The sequence below is a fragment of the Zosterops lateralis genome (genome assembly GCF_965231275.1).
Source record: "Zosterops lateralis genome assembly, chromosome: 7".
Lineage (NCBI taxonomy): Eukaryota > Metazoa > Chordata > Aves > Passeriformes > Zosteropidae > Zosterops > Zosterops lateralis.
The window spans coordinates 11,751,351-11,757,438 of NC_139767.1; positions in this window are offsets into that span (position 1 = coordinate 11,751,351).

Consider the following 6,088-nt stretch of genomic DNA (forward strand, 5'->3'; position numbering starts at 1 on the left):
ACATTTTAATCTCTTTATGGAACTGTCATTTGCTTGCTTCATTAAGTCATCTCAAAGAGAAAGCTGTTTGGTCCTTCTTCTGGCTCTCCAGCTTCTTAAGTGTACTACCATGGGAAGTCGTAATTTTTTCTAAAGACTTAAATCTTGTTTTAAATCCACATAGCTTGAAAAATAATCATATTCAAAGACGGATTACATTTAATTCCGCTTAATATTGACACAATATTATAACAGAAATACTGGATTTTCTACTGAATTTTCACTGAGCAAAGACATGATTTTGAAAAAAGGGATCCCTGTCTCTATCACTATTAGAGTTCAAGGTCCTTGAGGGATTTGTTCCACAGAGATTTCATTTTTTTCTCTATTTCCTCACAGTGAATTAAAGCACAAAACCCCCAAGTCCAGATAAAAAACCCTGCTCCTTACTTTGCTTGTATCATCATCTCTCTCAGGCAATTTATACTGTCACTTTTAGAGATGGAGTCAAAGTAGCTATTTGTTAATCTAAAGATCCGTTGCTGATTTCTTTAATGATAAAAAGCAGCATATACTACCTTATTTTTTTCTTTAACTTAAAAATCAGCATTTTTAAGCAATCCAGGAAGACAACACTTACTAGTTAATAGGTATGCATGCCACATGACCTCTCCACATATAACATATGCACCTTCTAAAATTTTCTTTCGAATTCCTTCCCTCTCTTAAAATTCTGTGACAACCTATCACTAACCTAGTGATAGGTTAGTGATAAGAGTTTTAAGATAGGCTTAAGTTTTCTCTTAAACTAAAACTGGAAGAAATTCTTCAATCTGCTGTTCATGGCAAACAATGCAGTACAGGATTGCTTCTGAGAATCCTCTGAACTCTTCTCAAAGTATTATGGAAACTCCCCAGGGAACACCACACACTGCTTTTATACCCTAAAGCATCAAGAATCTATGTATGAAGGCTCTTAAATAATTCAAAGTCTTCATTACGTCCTAGCTGATTTAACTTCAATACACACTTGGTACAAATGTAAAGATATTGTCATGATTAGCAGTATTGTAGATTACTCTTAAAGAATTAAATATTTCAACTGGCCACTCAAGAGATGACTTAGACTACAAGTAAAAAAAACTAACACCAAACATCTGAGCACCTCAGCCAATAGTGAACCCCAGCAGTGTGGCAGAGCGAATGCATTACCAAATTCTGTTAAATACACAGTAGTTTATCCCCTGAATTAATAAAGTAAAAAGGCAGCCATTTCCCTCTAGATTGCTCTGTAGACAGAAAACAGAGAAGGTACAGGCAGGAAAAGTATTATCTTGATCTGCTTACAAAAGCAGAAGGCATTACTGTCACTTTTACTGCACTTAATACTTATTTTTAGAACACACTTCCTCTCTCTCCTGTTAAATCATAAAACTGCTTTCAAAAGGCAGTGGAAATTAAGGGAGAAAATATCAAACTATGAGATTATGACTCCAACATTTTATTACAGAATCTGGTCAATTCATTTCCAGTTACTTCTACAGGATACTCAGTGGTACATCTTACTGAAATTCTGAACTGAAGACTGCTTTTAAAATTATGATTTCTTCTTTCAAAGATTCACAGAAATATAGTTTGATTCTTCCCCAGTACAAATGAGGTTTGAGCTGCAATTATTTAGTATTTTTCAATTGTCTCAGTTCTTTTCCTTTAAGAATTTGCCTTCCTTGTTTTTAAGCTTAGTTGATCTGCCTAATGATGGATTTAACAAAGCAAGACATAAATCTAGTCATGAAAACCTGTTTCTGAATCGAGACAAAGCACTTGGAAACAAAGAGCAACATTTCTGGAGATGCTAAAATAATTCAGATTCTGCTAAAACATAAACAATATCGTTGCCCCTTTAAAGTATTTGAAGTATTAATTTTTCCCCATAGAGCATTACAGCTTCTGGTATCAGTACAGCTTCCATAGAGAACAGATGTCGGAGCAGCTTAGTGTGTTTAGAAGTTTTGGACACATGAAGGTTAACCTCAGATTTCCCAAAAATCTGGAAAAGCTACTGAAGGGTGATTACTTGCGTTGTTGGGTGAAACCTTCAGCTACAGCTATCAGAGTTCTAGGAATAAACATGCAGTAAGCTTTCCGTCCATTCCTGTCATATTAAACCACAGAGTTTATGCTTACACTAACAGAAGCGGCATTTAAACATGAAAATCTGTCAAGTTCTGAACACCACAGCTGACCTCAGTCATAAATTAGAAGCCGTTTCTTATTTACACACAAGAAAAGGAAAACAGCTTCCAACTGTGAAGCCTGGTTTCAGAAGCTGTCAGTAGCAACAGACGGTGAAAAAGTCACTAGCAGAAGAGAGGAAGAGTTGCTTCTTTTTCTAGAAAGAGACCAACTGGAATGCTTGCTCAAAGGCAAAGGTCAGAGTTCAAATAAATGCAGAATTACTACTGTGCTTTTATTTCCTAAGACTTGAATCTACATAGACTGTAAGGCCAGAGCTCAGGGTCTCCTCATCCAGGGATCAAAGTAAGTTAGATGGAAATTCTTGTTAAAAGGCTTACCTGACTAATCTCTCAGGCAGTAGAAGGGCCTTCCCATTCACGTGTATTGCAAGCAATTACAGATGCTCATTAAGAGAAGACATTTCTCTTTGCCTGTTGTTAGAGACAGAACTGCATATCCACACAGAGTGCGCCAGAATTTGAGTGAGAATGACTCAGTCACCTCAAGTATTCAAACATCAGTTATCCCAAATCTGGGCTACTCCTTCAGCAGCAGAGTATAAAATTCCTTGATCCTAACTGTCAGACAGATCAGGTCTTACTGATACAAGGCTAGAACTGCAAGGGAACCTAATCCCTGTTCTAATAAAATTTCAGAATTGTCTTTAAGCGGACAATTTTGCATCTTGTCAAGCCTCTAAAGGGGACACCACCAGAGAATCTGTCATCCAGAACATCACTCCCCTTCTCTCATACACTGCTTTGGTTAACGTGTTAGACTTGAGCCCTTTTCACAAGGAAAACTACTCCTGTTTTTAAATTTGCCAAAATTAATGATTTGGCATATTGAAGACTGCAAATTAGCTTGAGGGCAAAAAAGTCTGAGAAAGCTTTCGTTGGAAATAAGCCACTCTAATCAGCAAACTGAGTAGGCAAAAAATGGCAGGGAGAGAGATTCAGCAACTCAAACCACATGCCCTGTTCAGGACTTTTTTGTTCTGTGTTAAATAAGCTTAATTAGGTCAGTGTTGTCACTGAAGTCTGACAGTTTCTTTTCTAGTCAGTATAAAGAACCACCTTGTTTTTTGTATACTTTTTGAGACCTTGAAGAGTTTTAGCTAAAACGCAACACTAAATATTAGTGCAGTAAATTGACATATTTTAAGCCTTTGAAACCATTTATCCTTATCTCATGCCAAGCACCACTTAATGCAAGTCAGAGGCAGTAGATTAAAAAAAAAAAAAAAAGACTGAAAAAATGTTATGTTCACAGTAGGCATTTGGTGAGATTTCACAGAATCACATCTGCATACATAAGGTAATTTATGTGGTTACTGTCTGTACTCAGATCTGTACAGTGGTGGTTCATTCTGCCTCCCTCTAAAGCACAACCTCAGAGCTGCAGTGGTGGGGCGAGTACCTTGTTTACATGGGGTGACAACTGCCAAAACATTGCTCCCCAAAAGAGCAGCACTCAGAGAACACTGGGATGCAGCACACTGCAGTCATGGCGGGCACCAAGCTTTGCTTCCAGATGTTTACTGCTTACAGAAGAGAAATCAAACAACCAAAAGCCCCCTATATAAAAACAACCAACTACTGTACTGATACTAAATCAACTTAGAAGTACACGGCTAGGTTGTGCAAAGAAAGGATTTGTTTCACAGTCCCATATCAGTCACACATTTTTCTACATTATCTCTCAACATACCAGAACAGGTAGTTTCCTAACCTACTTCTAAAATCAAGAACAATTTTGTGAAGATCAGGACTGAGGAAAAAATTCTCTTTCAAGCTCCTACTCCCCATTCATACAACCCTCTAATATATTTAGCTAACAAGAATTAAACAGGTATCAGTAGTTTAAATAGCTTTGCTATAGCTATGAGAGGAAACAAATTTCACACTTACATGGGGGAAATGCATCCATGCAGTACAATGGTTTCAGTACAGTGCAGATTTTCTTACCTGCAAACCTCATGGAATACGCCATGTTCAGCTCATGCAGAATTTCCAGAGGGAAAGAGTATTTGTTGGATGTTAGTGCAGCAAGTAACCTCACTGCCCCAGCTAATCTATGGACATCCTCTCCTTTCTAATCCGCAGAAACCTAACCTTAGAACTACTCATTACCAGGGAGAAGAGAACAAATCCCCTTAACCCTTTTCTTGCATTAAAAAAAAAAAAACAACAAAAAAAACACAACAACAAAAAACAAACTACTTTAGATCATCTCTGACTTAAATAATTTCTTATTCACATCAACTTTCCCAGTCAATAGGGTGCTCACTTGGAGTCTGTCTGCAGCTGCCTTGTGATTGCAGTGAGAATCTGTAACACCAGAGTGCTGATCTTCTGTGGCTGGTTACAGGATTTCTGCTGCAGCACAGGAAATATCCGGCTTTCCACTTAAGAAAGAAAGAAAGAAAAAAAAGAAAAAAAAAGGAAAAAAGTAATTACCCTGAAGCAATCCAGCTGGAAAGGTCCTGCAGGTTAACTAATTTCTTTGTTAGTTACAGCAATACACAAATCAAAGCTGGTCTGTACTGATTTCCTAACACATCACAGCCCAGATAGGCTGTAAAATGGAATCTGTGTCAGAAGCACATTTAATCCTGGGATTCTCTTCAGCTAATAACTGAGCTATGTATCAGAAGGACCAAAAATAACCCAGCCCAGACTGTCTGGTTCCCTTAATCAGCCAAGCTAAATTCATAAGTGATACCACTACTTCTTCTAAGAGAATAAGTTTGTATATATACATACCTCTCTCTGTGTTTATATATGTAAAGGCAGATGTATTCTTTGGGTTTTGTAGTCTGCAAACCACTTGAGTTTCTCAGCTTTGCACCATTCACAGTAAATGAAGTTACACCATTAAAGTTGCTACATATTTGTAGCTACACCTTGCTCTTGAAAGGCAGGAACATTATGGAAGAATTTCCCATCTCTAGTTACATTTTCAGTTTAAGGCACAGAACCAATGTAGGACTTAGGTCACATATAACAAAGTGTAATATTAAAATCCTTTCTTCTGAAATATCCAAATACAACAAATGCTAATTAAAATCAGTTACAGGGGAAAAAACCAATCCCAAATCTGTTTTACATGGTCACACTCCCACAAAAGGCAAAATAAATCCTGAGTTCAGATCTTCTGCAGATGAAAATTATTGCCATTGATTTACTCAGTTGTTTGGCATAGCCCATTTCAAAGGGCAGTTCTGGTTCCTACAGGCTTCAGGTAATTTTTTTTTTTTTTTTTTTACATGGAGTTCCAAGAGTGATTGCATGGAAAGGTTGCATCTACTGCAATGTGACTCGTTTGAATTCTGCCTTATCCTTTGTTATGCTCTTCATGCCCAGTCGTGTGTCCTCCCCCTTTCTCAAGTTAGCTTTTTATTCATATTATTGCTTAACTCTCCTTGAATTATTCAGTATCATTTAAAAAATAAGATTAAGCCAACACTAAATTGCTTGTAAACATGAAGTCCACTCTATATTCTTTCATCACTTTAGTCTGTTGTAAGCTTAACAGTAATTTTAAATATCATTATTCCAGAAATACTCTTTCCCCTTCTCTGAAAAAATTACAAATAATTTTGAAAAGACCAATCACTTTTACTTTATTATGAAAACTGCTACATTACAGCTGTTGTTCAACACAACAGTATTTTGGCACATGGGTTCTTTCCATTTAGATTGCAATATATAAGCCATGACCACTGCTTCAAAATATGATAAGCATTATCTATGGCAGTCTAATGTAACTTAAGCCATTATACCATTGTGGAATCTACATTTCCCCTCCCTATTTTTTTGGAGTCAGACCTGGCACCTACAATACTCTAGTTACGCACCAGTGTTATTGG